The sequence below is a fragment of the Dioscorea cayenensis genome, unplaced genomic scaffold, assembly GCF_009730915.1.
Source record: "Dioscorea cayenensis subsp. rotundata cultivar TDr96_F1 unplaced genomic scaffold, TDr96_F1_v2_PseudoChromosome.rev07_lg8_w22 25.fasta BLBR01000220.1, whole genome shotgun sequence".
Taxonomy (NCBI): Eukaryota; Viridiplantae; Streptophyta; class Magnoliopsida; order Dioscoreales; family Dioscoreaceae; genus Dioscorea; species Dioscorea cayenensis.
The window spans coordinates 71595-94444 of NW_024086611.1; the positions used below are offsets into that span (position 1 = coordinate 71595).

The 22850-nt window shown below is 37.1% G+C and overlaps 2 pseudogenes; both read right to left on the minus strand.

Moving 5' to 3' along the window:
- Positions 1 to 195: 195 nt before the first annotated feature.
- On the minus strand, positions 196 to 4069 carry LOC120253831 (annotated as a pseudogene).
- A 622-nt stretch (positions 4070 to 4691) lies between these two features.
- On the minus strand, positions 4692 to 11810 carry LOC120253836 (annotated as a pseudogene).
- Between the last annotated feature and the right edge of the window lie 11040 nt (positions 11811 to 22850).

Consider the following 22850-nt stretch of genomic DNA (forward strand, 5'->3'; position numbering starts at 1 on the left):
ATTTTGGTTGTAATTTTAGTTTAATATTAAGCAAAAACAAAATGAGGTTAAACTCCATTTACATCATTCTTATTGAGAACTGATAAAAAGCGCAGAGTTTGATAAAAAAGAACATAAGCATATTTCTGTGAAGACTGTGATTACACTCTAAAAATGCAGAGAAGGGAACTCAAGTTAAAACAAGTGAACTTCTTTTCAAGCTCTTGGAAAACGGGAACGGCCTTTCTTTCTTAAAAACTCTGGGATTTCCACAAAGGTTTCCTTCAGTGATGGAAGAGGATTGGCGCCTGTTCATTCCCAGACCATCTCCATGACCTCCTGATTGAGTTCCCTAATTTCATTTTGTAAAAAAAATATCCATATTAGAACAGGAATGATGTACAGTGACACATTAAATTGAATCTACAGGTGTGTACCTGCAAAGAGCCGCCTTCAGTTTCTTCTTGCCGTTTGAATCCAGTTGCAATTAGAGTTATACTCACCTGAACAAAGTAAAACAGTATCATCTTATGATTTGTGGGCAATGTGATTGCCAACGCAGAGCAATGGACATTGAAATGTTGTTTTATTTTATTCTTTTCATCTGCTTACTTGACCGGTTAGTGACTGATCGATCACTGCACCAAATATTAGGTTTGCACTTGGATCGACAAGGTCATAAAATCACTTCAGCAGCAGCATTGACCTGATTAATAAGTAATCCAGACATCATTAGTAATTTGATTTGATGATAGAATTGTCCGCGAACAGAGGGAATTTAGCATGCATCTTACCTCATGTAGTGTTAAATCATTTCCTCCGGTTATATGTTCCACACAATCCGGTAGCTCTTTCAATGCCAATATCTAATAAGGGAGACTGAATAGCATTTAGTGCAGCATCTCTTGCCCTTGACTTACCTGCAAAAGAATGTGAAAAGGCTCACACTGGCCTAGATCTAATGACATTGATACAAATCAAGGTGTTGGAACTGCTTATATGGAAGCATGGAGTATGAAAAGAAGTTTCCACCATTGGGATGATATAAATATACAATTGATTTCCTTATTAAAATCTTGTCTGGATAATATTTCTCTTCATGGTTTTCACATATTCTTGTTATAGAAATTACAGATATACTCTTGGTTATAAAAGGGAACTAAGTGTATTGTGTTTGGATTACTAACAAGGAGCACAATCTTCAGCGTTGATTGCATGAGTGAGTACCAAGGTGGAAATGAGGATACAAAGAGAATGAGTTGAACATAGCACAACAAAAGTATCCGGCTATATCAGAAAACTTTTGGATTTAGTTGTTAAAAAATAAAATTGGTTTCTCAATATTACCTGTAGCAGTTCCTATACCCATTAATGATGAGCCAGCATTAGCCATAATTGCCGAACATCAGCAAAGTCAACATTGACTAGACCTGGGACCTGAAACGATCAACAGAATATGCACAAATAAGACACCATTATATTTTAAATTGGGATAGTTTTGATAGTTTTGCTGATCATACAAAGCAAACAATCCAGGTATGCATTTGATACATCATACACAGTTCCGCTGCCAATTTAAGCACTATTTGAATAAATCACAATAAAAAATGACCAGAGGATGCATTTTAAATTGGGATAGTTTTGATAGTTTTGCCGGTCATAAAAAGCAAACAATCCAGATATGCATTTGATACATCATACACAGTTCCGCTGCCAATTTAAGCACTATTTGAATAAATCACAATAAAAAATGACCAGAGGTGCACTTTAAGAAGAAGGCTTGTTGTTAATTGATCCCAACTGCAGTCATGCTCATGTTCAGTTGCTTGAGCACAACCTGTTAATTCTCAAGACAAACAGCTTATGCCAACCAAAAATTTCAAACTAGATTCTAGTGGAGGCAAGTATGTAAATATAAATTCCCGAGTTACTGATGCCTTCAACTCTACTATTTCAATAAAGCAAAAAATGTATATGATTTTGTATGCATCTAATACCAGGATTATGTCTGAGATGCCACGAACACCTTGCAAGTATATCATCAGCCAAGTTAAATGCTTCTGTCACAGGGAGTATTGGGAGAAACAGCAGTTAGCAGCTTATCATTTGGAATGACAATAAGTGTATCAACATTGCTTCTCAATGCTGCAATTCCTTCTTGTGCCTGAACACGCACGCCTCCGTCCTTCAAATGAAAATGGAGTGGTAACAATACCAACAGTCAAGATGCCCATTGACTTAGCAATCCCTGCAATAATAGGAGCACCACCAGTTCCAGTCCCTCCTCCCATTCCAGCCTGCATTAATTACAAGACACTTTCATGATAAAACACTAAGAACAAAATTAAAATCACCGCACAATAAGTTAAAAGCCAACCATAGTTCGTTAGATCTGTATTCTTTAAATAACAGGAAATTACATAGAATTGCTAGAGTCATAAAGGAAAACAATATCATGAAGGATTTACAAACATTTTACCAATTTTAAAAATAATCTTAACTAAGATTATCCGATACAGGTGCAACTAAGTAGATGTTCCCAGATGAGACATCATCCATCAGTTTCAAGATGAGAGAATGTACACAGAGCACATGCACACAGAAACCAAAATCAATTATAATAACCCTTCAATTGCAGAAAGTGAGGACTTTTAAAAAAGACCAAGTTCTTAACTGAAGTATAGTGAAAGGAAAGACATCTTGAGGCAGTAAAATGATCAATTTGAATCTAGATACAAGTGGATGAGAATTAAAACAGAATTTACCGTCACAAAGACCATGTCAGCGCCAGACACAGCCTCTTGTATAGACTCTTTGCTTTCATTGGCAGCATTCATACCAATATCAGGATTCCCACCAGCACCAAGACCTCTTGTTAACTCCTGGCCAATCTGCAAGCGGTTCTCTGGATAAACAGGCGACATCCTCATTGCTTGAACATCAGTATTCACAATCCAAAATTCCACACCTTTCATGGAGCTTTCTATCATTCTGTTGACAGCGTTGGATCCTCCACCACCAACACCAATAACTTTTATCTTGGCCTCATTGTAGTTATTTGGAAGAGATGAGTCCCTTAAATTTTCAGTCACATTGCCAGTAGGCGCTTCTTTCCTTGGATCAATCACAGTGTTATTACCCTCTCCTCTCAGCGCTGAGACTTCAGGATGCAGATACAAGAAAGGATCCCTATTGGAGTATGAGCCAATATTATGAGAGTTCGCGAACATCTAAAAAGCGGAGAGCATGAAACACTTCTCTGCCATAAACCTGAAAGAGTGCTCCTCTCATCAATTGCTCTCAGTGAAGTATTTCTGCTTGTCCAGTTCTCAGCCAGAACTCTCCCACCTGGAATGGCTGAGACTCCAACTGAGCATCGACAATCAAACTGCATAAAACACGGGACTTGAACTGCCATCTTCAATCCTGAAACCGAACCCAAGCAACTGACCAAATTTGGAGTATTAACAAGAGCCTCAAGAACTTCAGCAACTAGAGTTTCAAAATTGCATTGACCTACTGGTTTTAACCACACTCTAAATCCACAAGGAACCCTGCCTTCCCAAAACCTGTTTAACCATGAGATATTTAGCAGTAGGACCAAGATATGCATATCTACATATATGTCTTTGCTGATATGAACACATATCAAACAATAACTAATTGTCAGTTGAGCAAGAGCATCCCCGTGAACAATTTATGGAAATCCACTGCAAGATCGACCATTGTATTAACAAAACAATTCATAACACAAGATAGCGTTTTGAACAAACTAAAATACACCAAAATTCACGAATACAGCAGATAACAAAGGCAGCGCTCAAACAAACAAAAACCTAAATTTAACCCAAAAAAGCCGCCGAAAATCAAAGCAATAACAAGTGGGAAAAAATGGAGTAATGCCACGGGAAACCTCCACAAGTCCCATTAATGCTTCATAGAAACAAATTTCGATTAATCTACAAAGAAATGCACATCAAATCCCTCGCCACCGAAGCAAATGCGCACGAAAAACCCCTGCAAATTAGAAAGAGGAGAGAGAGAGAGATCACCTGCAAGCACCGAAGAGCCCTGATCTCTCCGTCTCAGAATCGAGAAGGGTTTATGTTTAGAGAGAGAAAACCCCGAGGCTTTCACCAATATCACTGTTGTCGCGATCTCGGCGTTGGGGGCCTGGACGACGAGGTCATTTTTGGGAAATTTAGATCTTAATAAGATGGATGGGCTTGAGAACGTTGGATCTCGATCGTACAGGGTGAACATCGGTCCATAAAGTATAATCCCGTTGAGTTCTGCAACGGTTAGTGTGACTTTCCCGTATAATAAATAATTCCGTCATTTTCCATGCTTGTGTAAGTACAGCATATCAGATTCAATGAGATTATTACGTGTGTGTGTTTTTGTTTTTATTTTTGAATAATTTTATTTTATTTAGAAAATGGGCATGGAATGGGATTGCTTAGATGGTTGATGGCGCAGCCTATGGATTAATTCTTTAACAGGGTTGGCCGTTCCGGGATGCTTGGCCTCTCAATCCACACATTTCTGTCCCATTGATCCCACATATCACTACAAATCTCCATCTTTTTGACCCCAAAAGCAGGTGTTTGAAGGGGCTAAAATTCTCAATCTTGGGGGCTGTAGGGCTGTTCACCAGAAAATCAGATTTTTGATTTTTCTAGTTTACACTGTGCATTATACCACACCACAAATAAGCAAAGCAAATAAGTGCATACATAAGCAACTCTGAATCAAGCAATCCTTGTAGAGGTTCCAAGAACAATGGAGTAATTGTATCCACTTATACAGGGCATTCTAATGAAATTTCATATAAAGGTTTGTATATTGATATTGAAGAGAAGGTTCATTTTTATGCAACATGAAAACTTGAGCATCACTGAGAAACATCTACAAGTTCCCATATTTTGACTGATCCATCATCACTTGCTGAAGCTAAAACTTGTGGATCCTGGGAAGAGGGAACATATGGAAACATAAACTTAGCAATTGCATGATTGCCAGTTAGGCAATATTTTGATGGCTGGAAGCCTTTGTTTCAAATAGCAAGGATCTAACCTTTGGATTCCACTGCACTGAGTTTACATCCATAGCATGAGCCTTTTCCTTCTTCAGCACCATGCTATAAGATGGCCCATCAACCTGTGATGAATGCTGTTAGTTCTCAGATTACTTAATAGAATGGTTTTCAACAACTCCCTCAATCCATAGGAGCAATTCTGATCTTCAAGAATTTTCCAGCACAACCATACTATGAAATGATTGGGATAGACAGGGAGGTAAGAGGATTTTGGAATGCCAGTGGTAATGGAAAAAGGTTAAAATTTTCCATTAAAAAGTACACAGGAAAGGAGAAATATCGAGTTATTCCCTACAAAATTCAGCCAATAAACATGCAGGCTAACCTAAGCATATCCTAGTTCTAGAGAAGTACCTCTCAGACTGAAAAGCTCACTTCATACTTTCCAAATGATTGAAATTTAAAAAACAGAGACAAAAAGTACCAGATTGTCCTTGTTCGCAACAAAAAGACGTAAAGCATCATCACCTGCTCCACTAGCAATTACACCCTCACTGCCATCAGAACAAATGGACATTATATATATATATATATATATATATATGTGAAGAATCCTCTAGCAGTACAGTCTCTAATATATCATCAAACATGCCCCGAGCCACAAACAATAAAACTCAAATGATGTGAAAGAATATCGCAAGTGAATATTTGAGAGTGCAATAATGACTGCTCCATATCAGTTCAAATTAATCTGTCTACTTACACAATAAACAGAATCCAGTGGAGTACTCAAAAAAATATGGTTTGCAATCAGTTCATAGTTGCAAAATATTTAAATGCATCCAATGTTAATCTTAGTTAGTGCGAAATAAGGCAATTAAATTGGATTCACCAGCACAAGATCACAGCCTTAATGACCTTATACTATGCATTCACAAGCAAAGGTAGCTTTTCACGAGCATATGGCACATTTAATGTATGGAAGAGTCAGTATATACCATACAAAAATTATCCACCTCAGATTGCTTTGTTAGAAGTGTGGGAGCTACCAGAAGCAATTAATACCTTGACCAACTCACAGAAAATATGGTCCGACCATGATATCCAGAGAGAGTACAGATATGCTGCCTGAAAAAGAAAGTGTGGTTGTTATGAATAATGTGGAAGACAGAATTAACAAAATTTAATATATGCAAGATAAAAGGAAAAATCTTAAGGTCATTTTGCACCATGGTACATAGCCATCACCACTTGTCTGAGATGGATTTCCACTGGTATCCCATATCTTCAAGGTAAGATCATCACTGCAATCATATTCTTTACTGAAATTTCCCATTAAGACAATAATGAATAACAAAAAAAAAAAAAACTCATAAGAGTTAAATACCTGCAAGTCACCATTCTATTTCCACACTCACTGAAGGATGATGCCCAAACTGTAGATGTATGACCACTGAAAAGTAAGGGTAAATGTTTCATCAATATATATATATATATAAAGAAGCAAAGAATCCCACATTTATCCATGGAGGTGTTTACTTTAAGTGTAAAATAAATCCCTAAGGTGATATATGAATTGGCTGTCAAACATAAGTCAACAATTAACATAAGTGTAGTTATATAAGCATGCTTTCTGCTTATACCTTGCATTCAACAAATTGATCATATGCATGTATTGTACATTAAAGTGTCCATGTGATGGATATAAACAATAGAACTAATTCATATTGCCTTGAAGATGAGCACATACATCAATTTTTAAGGTGCAAAACCATGAAGATAAGCCTAGTAATACCCAGCTATCGTATAATAGACTCATATAACTGTGGTTTTACTCACTTTTATGTTAAAGATCAAAGTCAAAAGATTTTAGACTCCAAAAGCCTAAGAACAAATCAAATCCTATAAACAAACAATCACACAGAAAAGTTGTGATGCCACTTTCGAAGTTAATGTTATCAAATGGAGGCAACTGTTTTCTAATGTAAAGAACTTAGAAGACGTCATGAATCACAACCATCAATATCCAAAAGTACATAAGTTTGATGTTGATAAAAAAAAAATCAAGATAAATTAACTCAACCAAGATGAATTGACCACCTGCCAGCTTCACCTAAAGATTGCACACAATGCCAATCATCATCGCCATCCTCCACCCAAACCTAGCATGATTGCCAAATTTAAAAACGCGCTAATTCCAGACGTCAAATTTATATCAGAAATGAAATTATCCCTAACCCATGTTACCTTGATAGAGTTGTCATAACTGGACAGAAACCAGAACATCAACGAAAAGGATGCCATAGCACCATCTTAACATCCTGTGTATGACCTTGTAACACTGAAATACATTCAAATTCATTACCAGATTGCATTTCCCATATCCAAACAGATTTATCCCGACCACACGTTGCAATCAGGGACCCAGAAGCATTCCATGCAACACTCTTGACCTCATTTTCATGGCCCTGATGACAAAAGATAATTTAAAGTAATTGAAAACTACCCCGCATGATTACTAAATTACTCTAGATAACTGAGCTGGTAGCATGGCATTTATTTGTACCTCCAACGTTGCAACACATTCGAAATCAGAACCAATCTGCTGCCATATTCCAGTTGTGGCGTCAAAGCTTGCTGTTGCCAACAACTTGCCACTAGGTGACCATGCACACGAACGAACAGTCCGTGTATGAGTATCTTCAAGAACAGCCTAGAGGAGTACGAAGGGACCAACAACTGTTACAACTCATTTAGGCCAGCTTAATAATCCATATGAATAAATAGCATAAGTCATACAAATAGGTAATATTTCTTTGACTATTGGATACATGACATGTTCCAGAATTACATATTCACAGGATGCAAGTTTAGCCCCACACACCACTCACCCGCACGATGCATCGCACGCACGTACACACATAAAAAAATAAAAATAGCGAAGAAGAAATTCCTGGACAGTTAAATAGTTCTTCTGCCAATCGCTGTTCATTAGGCATCTGTAACCAAGGTCAGCAAATCAAATGGATGACGACAAACACAAAAAAAGAGATCTAGTAATCGAAAATAATATACGCTCTACAAACCAGAACTGCTAATTTTTAAGTTTAGAAAGTCCATAAATGGCACTTCAAACAACCTGTGACAATCTAGTCCTCATTTCATATAAATTATTAAACACACAGCGATTAAGTGCAGCTTCAAAGGTTTACAATGCTTTGTCTCTACACTCAATTCAGTAGTATATGAAGCCAGGAGCTGCTTGAGAAGACCACCAGAAAGAACCCTAAAAATCCCTTCTTTATGCTGAGTTCTTATCTACCACACAAGAATACAATTAACAATAAGTAAATGTTTCACGAAATCCCTGATTGACCTACAAAACAACCATCATAAATACCAGAAAATCATACTCATATCAATAGAATTATGGTATAGTTGAAAACCAGAGTTGCTTCCTGCTCAAGTGTTCAGAGCTGGAAAACTCATCACTCTAGGCACTCAATCTAATGTTGTGTGGCATGCAAGACAACCAGAACATGTTGGGCATGGAAAAGGATTCCTGTCTATTCAAAATGAGAAATTTCCCATCGATTTATAGGATATAAATGATATGTAGCTTGAAATAAACAGAAGTACAAGAAAGAAAAAGAAAAAAAGGAAAAAGAATTTACCTATCCACCTTGATCTCTAAGTTCTCCAAACACTATTATGTGTAAACCACACAGAAAAGCAGTCTCATAGAAACGGTATCAAACCAAGATGTTTCCCTGAAGTTTACAAGATGGCAACATAATAATATTAAAAATTCAAATCTTTTAAATACTGTGAATTTAGTAACATAACCTCAACATCAAATTCAAAGTAATAAGTGAGAATGGATATGGGATCAGACCGTGCAGTCAAATGATTTAGAGGATCCCTGTTGCCAGATCCTGACGGTCTTATCGCCGCTGCAGGAGGCGAGCATAGCCGGCACCCCACCGGTTCCCGTTACCGGATTCCACGCCAAGCTCCACACTCTATCGCTGTGCCCCTCGAGCTTCTGAGTCTCCCCTCAGCTCCAGCTTCCCATCCATCAAAATCCATCGCCGGCACCCAGAAGAAAAACAGGATTTAGGGTTCCGATCAGTGGCGATCTCGGCCGAGGTTGGGCTTTGGTGTATGTCTGGATGACCGTCAAGAGATGGGGGAATGGGTAGAGAAAAACAGTATGTAGTTAAGGCTTTGCTTGGATGGGGGCTTTGCTTGGATGCCGGTGAAGAAAGGTTTTATAAAGTGAGATAAAGTAATGTAAAAAGAGGTTTTAAGTTATAACTTGTTTGGATTGAAAGTAAGGTAAATGAAGGTTATTAAACCTTTTAGTGTTTTGGATGAGGAAGTAATAGAAGGGTGAGATTTTATATGAAAATTACTAAAAACTGCCCTTGGTATAAATTATTAACTTATTTAATAATTTACTAATATTTTCTTATTTTATTCGATATAGAGTACATATATAGTGGAAATTCTAAGCCTCTGACTTTCTCAGGTCACAAATAGCTGTGGTTTGAATCTAAAAACCCCTTACTTTTCGACTCATGATTTTGAAACCCACGAAAGTGCGTATGGCGTTAAGCGAGTGTATTTAAAAATTTATGGACGAAAATGCCCTTCGCAGGGGAAAGTCGTGGGCTGCACATTTCGGTGATAGTGAGAGGAAGTGGGTGGGTTTTCTTAAAGCATTCAATTTGCTTGTCTTCTCTCAACTCAGCGACTCATTTCGACTTGCGTCTCCAGTCTTCTCTTCGCATGGCTCTTACTCTTGCGCGTCTCGAAGAAGAAGTCCGTGCAAGTATTCGGCAGTTTCAAATCAGCTTGCGGTCTAAGGTATTCATTATGGTTTTTGTTAACTATTCATTACGAAGAGACGTTTCGGTTTTGGTTTGTGATTTTGTTTTTGTTGGAAGACATTGAAGCTTTCGGGGATTAATCAGTTTGGGGTTTTGTTAGTCTGCGAGGGAGATGTCTCGGCTAGGGTTTTTGTTTTTGTTTTACATTTTTCGTCTATGTATCTGATCGAAATGGTTTTTCCGATTGTTGTGCTTTTGTGTAATGTTTATAATCTACGTTTACCCTTTCGGTTGATATGGTTGCGGTTGTAAAAAATGAGGGTCTCCGTTTAAAGCAATGAAGACTTTACCGTTTAAGTTAGATTCGTCTCCGTTTAATTATTTGTATCTCTGTTTTAATAGTATACGTCGCTTGCTTAAAAATGATATCGGTGTTTAAAAGCGAGTGTTTACTGGTTTAACAAATTACATTTTCAAACAACATGATGTCTTTGTGTATTATCGCGAGGCTTGTGATTATGGCGGTCGATCTAGTTAATGGGCGATGCTACTTGACACGTGTAGTGGAGGCCAGTGAGGTGAGAGTGAAAGTTCGCATGATCCCTCGAAACCTTTGGGAGATCATCAGAAGAACACCGATTCACAGCATTCTTGAGTTGGAAGTCGTATACCAAGAGCGGGCCCTTCTTGACTCTCTGTTGCGGAGATCGATAACCCGCTGATAAATTCGAGGGATCGGGGAAAGCATCTTGACTTTCGGGGACTGAAGATGTGGCATCGTTCTTGCTGCGTTGCGATGGGGAGGCGATCGTGTTTTGAAGAAGAAAACACGGTCGGCTTTCGAAGAGGTATTTGATCGAAGGCGTCACGAGAGAGCACGGAGACTCCATCGAGGAGCACTCTTGACAACTTTCGTTGGAGCGAGAGGGAGAAGAGGAGAATTTTTGCCAAACTCGATGGTGTACCTCCACAGGTACAATCCTCTTCCCAAATACCTCACCTTTCGGTTCCTAAACTGGATCGTTGATTATGTCGATGATCTACGGAATGGGGGCGCTACGCGTAGGGCGCATGGCGCACTGAAGTGGCTTATGGAGGGACGTACCACAAGCCGCTGCACGAGTCGCGATCTAGATGCGCGGGGAAGAAGACCAACACCGGGTATGTTAAGGGTTGCGGTGGCGCTTAACATCTCGGTTTCTGGTGGCCGGAGCCGGAAGAAAGATCCGTTTCTACAGATCCCAAGGATGTGTGCTACGGTGAAAATACTACGGAAGCGGCGGCGATAGAGACGAGTTTGTCGTCTCTCGAAGGAAAAGAGGTAATAATTCAAAAATATTTTGTTTAGCGTAGGCGTTAACGTTTAACCATATCATTTACCGGTTTAACTTTATTCATCTATCGTTTAACATTATAACTTACAGTTTAACTTTGTTCGACTACTGGTTTAAACTTTTTAGTTTAATGTTTAATTTGTTTGTTCTTTGTTTAACACAATAGGTTATAACGTTTTAAATATCTGAGTTACATGTGTAAATATAGTTTTAATTGTTTTAAAACTAAATAATTTCGCTAAGATTGTTTGCTTTCACATACTAGTTTCACGAGTGGAGTTCGTGAATCTTGATGAAAAGTATTTGTTAAGACGGCTAGGTGATCCGGATGCTATGTGCTCGGGAGCAGCTTGCTCAGGCAGATGAGAGGCTGACCTCTTCCTTGCTTGTTGGGCCTGCAGTTCTACCTTCCGGGCCAAAAGCGCATTCGTCGGAGGCAGGCCTCTCACCAGCAGGCCGTGGCTTCTTTGACCAGGCGTGTCGGCCCCGAGGCGTGGCGGCTCCACTGCCGGCGCTGGCGAGGATGTCGTCTGCGACTCTCATCTTGCGAGCTTGCCCGGATTTTTGATAATGAGGGTTCCCTCGGCTTGTCGCTCGGGTGGGCGTTGGAAGGCGGTCAGCGGTCATGTCAGTGCGCCTTCCTTGAACAAATGAAGCGCTTGGGCGGATCGCCGTCGGAGTTCGGCGAGCGAGGACATCGTCGGTGGCCCTTGACGGCCTCGTTCGAAGCTTGCAAGGGAAAATAATAATGCCTCAAAATCTTCACGCGTCTTGGTGAGCGATGAAATAATAGCGGCAGCCATCGGCGGCACGCATCCGGCGGTGATGTTGTTAGCGTTGATAACATGCCCATCACGGTGGAGGAAGATTGAAGATGGCGTTGAGTTCTGCGCGGTGGAAAAAGATAGATCGACTACTATTGTTGGCGACATCATGCCATCTGAGTGGAGCCCGTGCACGACGATCGCGGCGTCAAAGATGGACGCAATCCATGAAGAGAACAACCGGGACAACGTTGTGTACTCCCGTTGATCTTTCGCTGCCCTAGTGGAACTCCGCGGTTGAGGAAGGTCGTTGAGTCTGATCCTCGGCGAGTGGAATTCACGGTGGAACCAGCGGTGACCGTCGCGCGTCAGCGGACACAATCCACTGAGAACAAGAAGCATGTAAGGAAGTGTCTCCCGATTGATCTTTGCCGTCGTTGCCCCCGTTAAAGGAAGCGATAAAAAGTAGAAGAACCGGAGAAGTCTTCGTTTCGAAGAAAAAAATACGTTAATGATCGCACCTCGATAAGTCGGCGAGGAGTTGATAAGGATCTTCCTCAAGCGCCCTATGAACAAGTAAGTTTGAAGTTTTTATGATATTGTTTTAAAAGCTGTTTTAGTTACCATTTAAGTAGGAGGCGTTAACGTTTAAAAATTCTGCAGATAACATTTAACTTATAAGTGATACCCTTTAAATATTACCGTTACTGGTTTAAACATTCAATATAGAATTTAAAGTTTATACTTTAACGTTTAATTTTTATACCTACAACATTGTTTACATGTCTTTTGTTCAGATTCGACCTGACAGCATGGCGTGTGGAAGAATGACTCTGTCGGCACCACCGCAGGCGATCTATTCGACACGCTCGAGGGAAGGAGATGAGTCGCGAGGCGATGTGATGGGCGCGTCGTATATATCTTGCAAAAGGCGATGGCGTAGTGCCATATCGTTATAAGAAGCGTGCCTCCATCCACCTGACGGCTGGCCTTGTTACATGTCAAAGCGGGCGGCGGCGCGCATGAATCACGATGGCTATGATTGGAGATGCGCTTGGCGCGACTTGCATGAAGTGGACATCGTCGTCCTCCGATAATTATGAGTGGCCACTTCCAGTCATGAGAGTCCTTGACAATGAAAAACAAGAATACGAGGCGTTATTCTTCAGTGACAGCGAAGAATCACGATAAAGCAGCGCTAGAAATGGTAAGTGCTTTAATAATTTGTGTTTGTGTAATAGTGTTCGGTAAATAATCGGCATTCTAATATGAACTTGTATATCTCAGCGCAGTGGAACCTATTCGACCTCTGATATCGACATGGGTTAGGGCGAGTGGCGGCCTGAAGTACCCGCTTGTTCGACGGCTGAAAGCCCGCAGCGGAAAAAAGGAAGTGTCATCTGCGAGCGTCATGTTATCACGGTTTGATCGGCGATTACTCGCCCGGTGAAAGCTCTCGAAAGTACCCTGTGAGGCAGCGTCCCTTATCTTTGCGATTAAGGTATGTTTCCGCATACTTAGGGAGGGAGGGCGGCCGTGACATCGCGGCCAGGAGAGTCTTGCTAGCGGGTTCTTAGTCGTTCTTTCTATATTTGTATCACGATTCTTTCTTTAATAATCCAGTTCATTGTTTAACATACACTTTCAGTGTTTAAGTATATATAGTTCATTGTGTAAATATCAATGTAATTGTTTAAACTCCGTTTCTTTGTGTAAAAGCGAACGAGGAGTGTCGCATAGCGAGGTCATAGTCGTTGTATAGGTGTAATAGTTTGAATGTAAACCGGTTTAAATTCGATTCATTTTCAGAAAGAACATGACAAATTTTACTCGATGTAAATGTACATGTATCTAGAAATTCAATTAAATTCATTCATGTTTCGTTTTGAGGTTACGTTCTTGTTGGATGATATTGTAGTCCGTGAGGCACATTATCGAGGTAGGATTCTGCTTTTCATTTTTCATTTTTCATTATCGGCTAATATCAACATTCATTTTAAGCTGTATAATGATAACTTTTTGCCCTTTAACTTTCGTTTTCTCTGTTTTAAGTTTAGGTTTCTCTGTTTAAATTTAATATTTTACTTTTTAAAATATCCTTATTATTTAATAATATCAATGTAATTACAACAAAAATATACTTAATATTTTTACGATTTAAAAATATCCTTATTACTTAATAATCTCTTATAGAGTGTAATGTAATGTTCGATTTTTATGTGCGGCGGGAGTGGAAAGCGGCTTGGGGAACCGGCGTGTAGTAGTGCAACGGGGAACCGCTAGCACCATCCCGTTAGTACATTTTAAGCGGATACAAATTTATTTTAAAGCGATAAAAATAACGATTAAAGCAGAGAATAAAATATTTAAAGCGTAAGAGATATATTTAAAATATAAAGTTCAATATTTAAACAATAATAAGAAGTATATACACAATGCCTAGTCGAAGACAGATTCATTCCACGATCTGCGATTGTGACACGAAAGCGATAGCGATGGCTACGACGCAACTTGCGGACCTCGGACGCTTACGACTCGATCCTCTTTTCGTCTAGGACACTCGGGTTGCCTTCTCGTCGCGGCGAGTCGTCAAAGCCTGATTCGCGATTTTTCATCCATCGACTGTCGTTTGTCGGTATGGGGAATATAGCTTCCTTATACGCCATTTTTGAAGTCGAAGCTTCCTTCCACGATCACCGGTGTTTCTCGTTCTTGATAATTTGAAGTCAAAATTCCTTTTGATTGCAAAAATTCCTAAGTCGTCTCGAAATGTTCAACGCCTCAAAACATTGTCCAATATCCAGCGACAACACTTCGACTTGATCGGATGAGGAAGGAAGGCATGCCACACCCTCGGGCTCGCCATGATGTGGAGCGAAGCGGCTGCAGTTACATTCACTGCCAACACTTTGGTTTAAGCGAACACGATCAATATTTAGCGAGAGACACAAAAATATTTAAGCGATAAACATAAATCTTAAAGCGTTAAAACAAAAAGTTAAATAATAAGTTAATAAGTTATTCGGAGCAATAGTGTTTAAATGGAAACTTGATAAATGTAAAGCGATGGCGAGGGATAATAAACAATAATTAACTTCTACAACTATATAAACATAAGCGAGAAGAAACTTACATGCAGAAGAACTCGTTTTCGGTGGGAGATACGATGCCACATCATCATCTCCCAACAACAAGAATCAACAATGAACAGTTTGAAGATGGAGTGCACGTGACACATGCTGCTGGAAGTCAACCCTCGTTTTATATGAGACGTACCGTTTTATGTCCATCGGGTGTGATAAACTTCACTCTCGACACGGGAAATACTCGAGGACCCCATCGGCTCACATATTTCATTAACACTTTGATTCCCAAGAAGTCGGTGCAGTGAACATTAGCACTCAAATCCTCCCGTTGTATCTAGCAATAGCACAAAAACTCTCCATAATTTAATCGGAAGAGCTAAAATTGAATACACCAAATGAGAAGAAGAAAAGAAAAGAAGAAGAAAAGAAGAAGAAAAAGAAGAAGAAGAAGAACAAGAACAAGAACAAGAACAAGAAGAACAAGATATGAGCCCTTCTAAACTTTGTTTGAGAAAAAGCAAGCGGGAGGCATTGAAAAACTATGCATAAAAGAAAGTTATGATTGAGGCGCCATTTTTCCCACCTTTTGCAGAGGGCAAAAAGGAATTTCATATCGTGGACCCACTTCAACTTACGTCGCGGGGTTAAAAGGAATGTAAAATATAACGGAGAGTCTCAAAGGGGTGTGCAAAAAGTTGGAGGGGTTTTTGGGAAGTTTTGAAAATTACGATGGGTGAACAGTAATTTTCCCCTATATATATCATGACTTTGCAAAATAATATCATAAAACCCTCCTACAAAAGTACACATCATAAAAAATGAAAACACACACCAACATAACAAAACAATGAAAAAATTATAAGCAACCATCAAGAATACAACACTCTCCCTAACAAAACAAATGAAAAAACACAAACCAATAAAAAAACAACTCATTCAACTCCTTTCACAATAATATCCTTTCATAATTATGAAGCATTATTTATCACAAAAAAATACCAAAGTAAAAGAAAAAAAAAATTTAACCATAGACATCACTAATTTCGTCTTAATATTCGAATAGAAAACATCTACCGGATTCTTGCAACATATTAGCATTTCAACATTTAAAGTCAAACAACTTCAACATAAACAAATTTTCCAAAAACTTAGAAAACATATTGCAACACCATCTCCACAAAATAACATTGTTTATAACATATTTCAAATAAGTTCCATCATTGCTTTTGGGTGGCCTTGTACAGCTTGTCCATCATCTTTAGTCACCACCATCCATCATGCTTCATTCATGTGGGTCATCGCCATAACCTAACCAATTCAACAATAGGGGCTTACGTTCCTCGGGTGGACATCTCATTAAACCTTCCAACAACTTAGGGATCTTTACTGAGGAACCCATGTAAGCATTGCTCAAAATAGGATGTGAGAGCTCTAAATCTTTAAGCATACCCCACACATCATACTCCTTCATAGGATCGATGGTAGATGCTTGAACTAGATATTGGTTGATTGAATAATAGCATCAGAACTCCCCAAGTGACGTAGACAAATCCGAAAGTTGTCATCATGATTAGTATATCTTTTGCTCTTCTCTGGATCTAGATGAACTTGGAGCTTGAAATTGTGATTGTTGATTTGTATCCACTGGTGATGCTCCAACTTCATCTTTGATGTCATTTTCAACTGTGTTTTCATTTTCACCCAAATTCTCTAAGTTCACAGTGTTTTGAGAAACCAACAAATCAATTTCATCAATTGTGTTTCTTGATGTATTTCCTTCATTTCGCACCCTTCGCTGACCCTCATTTACAGCCTGAGTTTTCCGACTTCTTGCCCTAGTTGCCACTCGTCCGTCCCATACTGATTGAACCATATTCTCATAATTTCTAACTCTTTTGTTCATCCATTCAATGACTTACTGTTTTGGCCTATATATGAAACAATGTTATTAATAAATATACATTAAATGTTCACATACAAATCAATTTCACCATTTTCTCAAAGAAACTTACCTCAATTAAATGTTGCCATACTTCTGGCTCAGCATTCCACATTTCTGTAGTTGGATTCCATGCGAATCCACTCATTCCATTTTTGAAAATGTCATAGCACTTTATAAATGCCCTCTTTAAATTTTTCATGCGGTTCTGGGCTCTTTCTTTATTTATTAGCTTGTCCAAAAATTTACCTTTCAGTTCATTGACTATGTTATCTAATGCGTGTGTAGTAAAGGTTCCACCAACTCTGTTTCCCATTGCTTGTTGATGTAAGTATGCATCAATCAAGGCGTCATCCATATTCAAAGTCCATGTACAAGTGTTACTTCCACCACCAACATTTGAACTTGTTTTCTTCTTTGACATATTGTAAACTACATCAACATGAACACAAAACTGTTAATAATATAAATGTAGATTACATTAGTAAAATATAAAAATGCATCAAGGAATATGAATGTCTTACAAATTAAAGTAAAATTCATACAAAGGGTTTACAAGTCATACAAAGTTAAATTCTCACAAAATTACAATGTCACAACTCATTCAACTATTAAACTTATTACAACAACAACTATTAAACCTCATTCAACTCATTCAACATGGTTAAGCTCACATTTCGAGCTTGCTATAGCATCCCTAATAATCTCTCCTTCAATGGTTTCTTCATTGTTTTTCCCGATGTTAAAGTGATCTTCGACTTGTACTTCATCTCCTCGATTTCGTTGTCAACTGAGCAATTAAGTTATCATCGTGATCCACACCCATTAAATAATTATGCAAGATACAACAAGCAAAATAATTGCCTTTTATGCTTTCTAAAACCATAATGCGGCTCTGTTGAGCTTCCTATAATAGGAAAACGTTTCTTGAGCACACCAAATGCTCGTTCAATAGCATTTCGTAGAGACGCATGACGAAGATTGAATAATTCACGTGGATTCCGTGGCGGATTCCTTGAATACTCCTTCAAGTGATATCGCTGCCCTCTATATGGTGTAATAAGCCCTTTTCTTAACATGAATCCAGCATCAACAAGATAATATTTTCCTAAACATTAAATGGACAATGTTATTTTATTGTCTAAGTATATATGGTCTTTAATAAAATTTTATAGCTTATAAAAAAGTACCTTCAGGAATATTTAGCGGAGAAGCTCTACTTAAAGCATTTTTCATAATTCTTGAATCAGAGGCTGTGCCTTCCCATCCTAGTAATACATACGAGAATTTTAAATCGAATGTGCATGCAGCAACACATTTTGTGTTGGATATTCCTTCCTTCCACGATATCTAGAGGCGTCGGTATTGGGAACTTTTACATGAATATGTGTTCCATCAATTGCATCAATACAATCCTAAGATAAATTTAATATTTTATTTAAACCAAACACATAATTGTAATACAATTATAGTTCAATTATAATTTAATGGAGAGTCAATTACCTTAAAAATATGGATAGAAATCTACTCGCTACGCAGAATTTCGAAGGGATTTGTGAGGCATCCGGTTGCACTAGGTATTTTTCATCTATTTCCACTATAGCTTCCAATACATTATGAAAATGACGGACTATTGTCTCACGAGAGCGGCGGAAAAAAAACGATAGTTCACGATGTGAGACATTATGACCTAGTAAATAAAGTGTTTTTTGCAACTTGTTCCTCCACGGACACTTGCAAAGTTGGTCGGAGACCTCCGTCTTTAACTAATATTTCACATAATCCTAAGAAAGCTCTAGGGCTCATTCTTATCATGTTATGACATAGATCACTTGTAAGCAAATGTGACATTAGTTCATCTCTTGCTTGGTCTCCTTGAAGCCGTAATTCACGGGTCATTTTATTACTAACATATTTATGTTCCTTCTTGCGCCTTGCAATCCAACTTATTACTATAATTATAACTTGAATTGACGCTAAATGATGCAACCGTTGCAACTTTATGAAAGTATTGTCCAACAACCTTTTTCTATCTGCCATCTAATAAAAATTAATTATTAATATTTGTAAAAAAAATAGAAGTAGAAAATCGATAGCAAACTAATTAACAATGTTTGCATGCTTATCTAATTTAATAAACAAATCAAGGAGATAGAACAAATAATAATAATAATTATAATAATAATAATAATAATAATAAATTATTATTATTATAATATTATGAAGCATTCACGCACATGCCTCTCTAATTTCAGCACATAATAATAATAATAATAATAATAATAATAATAATAATAATAATAATAATAATATGAAGGACTTGCACACATGTGCAAATATGAGCTTATAAGTTATCAAATATTTCAGTATTCTTTAACATTCCTGCGTGTGCACAATGAAAGTGAGAGATATTTCCAAGCATTCAGAAATCACATCATTATATCCAGGCAATCAGTTATCAAATATTTCAGCTTTCTTTAAAAATCTGGATTAAAAAACTTTGACATGAAAAAAAGATGAATAGGTGAGCTGTTTACCATTTTTAGACTAGGTGAATCTAGGTAAAAGTAATTGGTGACAGTTAAGTGAAAAGTATATGTTTCAATGTTTCATATCTCAATTTTTTTCTCCTTTTTTGTTTGAGGAAAAGAAAAGGAAATCATCACTGATGGCCAAATAAAAATTAAGCTTAAGGCTATACTGTTGGACTTGGAAATTATTCTACTCACAAACTTCTACGTATGAGAATATATATAACAAATTCCTATATATATATATAAAAAACACCTTTTACACTTGACTTCTAACCTTCTTTGTCCCATGGAAGCAGGCAATGAGAATATCATACTTCATTTGCTTGATAGGATGGCTAGCAATCTACTTTGTGGAGGTTCATTATCTGAACTTAGTACTTTCATGCTTAAGTTATTCATTTATTAAAGCTTGTAAATTTTCTTAATACGTTTGATTTTTCTTTATATAAAAAAGGGTGCCCTGTTGCTAGACATTGGAAGAATTTCCACAGGATATGGAATTGGAATTCTCTCATATGTGGTATGCTTTCTAATGCAGAGGCTTATAAAATAATTTTGATCTCCCATAACTAAATTGAAAAATAACCTCACATGGAAGTTCAACAAAATTTAATGGTTTTGTTCTATAGGTACCAATCTTAATAGCTAAGATTGCACCAAAGAATTTACGTGGTGGACTTACAACCTTGAACCAGGTGAATAAGTCTAGTATAATGGTGTGATTTCTGAATACTTGGAAAATATCTCTCACTTAAATGATTTGTGGCTAACAGAAATAGTTTCTGCCAAGAATTTAAAAGCTTACAAAAGAAAAGGATGGCAACATTAGGTGCCAAGCAGGCTGTTGATGAAAATTTTAAAAACATTTTATTGCACATAATAATTTCAGCACAAGAACAATTTATAAGCTCATATAAGAGAACAACTGAAGACAAATGAAAGTGATTCAAGAAACTCACTCAAAAAAAGCTCACAAATTTCTTTCTGGTATGCAAATCGAGTATTCACTGGAATTTATCACTGGAAAAACCCCGCAACACAAGGTACCAAATCAAATGATGCACAATGTAACAAACAATGAAGTTATAAAAACACATCCGGACAGACTTTTTTAACCTTGGAAGACTTCAATCAAGTCGAGGGAGAGCTTCGTAGAGGAAGCACCGGATCAACACATGCTGGAAATGGTTGCTGGAAACTCTACCAGCAAATGTATATGGGGGCAGGAATATAATTAATTGATTTTAAAAAGGGCATTTTGGTCATGGAAAAATTTCAACCCTCCAAAACCCCCCATTTTGGAGGGTTGAAAATGGGGGTTAGATGGAGGTTTTTCAACCCTCCATTTAACCCCCAACTACCATACCTTCAATGAAATCTTGGATACAAGCAAAGGTTAAATAACAACCTTCCCTTACAAAACCTCCATCTACCCTCCCAAGCAAAGCCTAAAGGGGTCATGAGAAAAGTAAAAAAAAATAGAATTGTGAAAAAATTAGATTAATGAGAAAAGTAAAAAAAAAATAGAACTGTGAAAAAATTAGATTTTTTAGGAACCAAAGCATAGCCTAGTGGTTTCCTACCTTGCTTGTGTTTGAGAGGTTTCGAAAGCACAATGCAAAAATAATAAAAAGGTGTTTGTCGCCAATTTGTCAAAAAAAAAAAAAATTTAGATTTTTACAGTATACAAAGAAATGTTAATTATTTTTAATAATTATTATTTTTAAATAAGTATGGCCATAAATATTTATTTTATTATTATTAATTGATGTTTAACTAGAAATTAATTTAAATAAATATTAATTTCATTCCGTACTTAGTATATTTTAATTAAATTTGAAATGATATATATTCAAATATTTATTAATTATAAAATTATTAAAAACATAAATATTTATTTTATTATTATTTAATGTTTAATTAGAAATGATATTTATTTCAAATAATTATTATCTATAAATAATTAAAAACATAAATATCAACGTAAAATAACAATTTAAATATTTTTCACACAAATTAGGATCAAACAAGATTGTTCCTCTTCAATATCTCAAGAAAAATAACAAATCAAGATCAATTTTAACCAATTATTCATCATTCAATTAATCATTCAAAATAACAACTACAACATATTAAAAAAAAATTCAAAAAATCACCTTATGAACAAGATTGTTCCTCTTCAATATCTCCCCAACAAAACCTCCACAATCCTTAAATCAAGAACCCAAGCAAAAACCTTAACAAAAATAAATAAATAAATAAATAAAAAATCAAGAACTCACCATTCATTATCTCAAACACTTGAACTACAAAAACTTAAAAACCAAAAACTAGCTCATTGTTTTTTCATTATGCATTCACAATACTAGCTCATTGTTCTTCAATGACATTCATATACCTTTAACATTTTCATGGATGTAAAGGCTCATCACTAATGAGCAATTAAGAAGAAGTTGTTGCAATTTTTCAACATGTATTCACAATACCAACTCATTGTTCTTCAATGACATTCATAAAGCAAAGAGTACTAGAAAACATCAATTAAAGCAAAATTCCAACCAAATTCCAACCATTCATTATCTCAACATGCATTCACAATACTAGCTCATTGTTCTTCAATGACATTCATAAACCACCAAAGTTGCACAAACAATTCACTCAAAACCATAAATAGTAAAACATCACAAAGCGACAACTATGATCATAGGGTCTAAGACTTTCGGGTTCTTCCATAAAGTTCTACTTAAAAATGATAAGATGCGCTCGCTTAAGTAGTAACAACATCGAAAAAAACCCAACGTTTTCCTGTACTCATCTACTTATTCTAACACTTGCCTATCAAATTGATAAACCTGCAAAAACGCAATGTTAAATATACATGTAATGAACACTAATTAATCATCAAAGTTACATTGCTACAATGTTAAATTCTTACCAAGATGAGTCAAGCATTAAGTGGGCAATATGAGCGTCTTTTGACAAGAAACCCCGGAAAAAAACACAATTTTTCTTTCGGGTTGAAGGCCCCAAAATACTATCGATTGATCTTCATCCTTCGCCAATACTTGTAACATGAACATGACCTTATCTTCCGTAAGACCATCAATAGAGAAAAGGACATTACTAAGTGATTTTTGCTTGAATGTTTGCACGTAGATGTTTCATTGCGTGTTGTGATTTCAATATTATGAGCGAAATTTCAGCATTACGTGTCATATCTCAACATTGCGAGCACATGATTTAGCTTTTCAAATGCGGTAGACTTAGTGGTCACGAGCCCGCCTCGGCATTACGTGTTCTCGCCTTAACCAATGCTCTAAATTTTTGGAGCCAACTAGATTCTG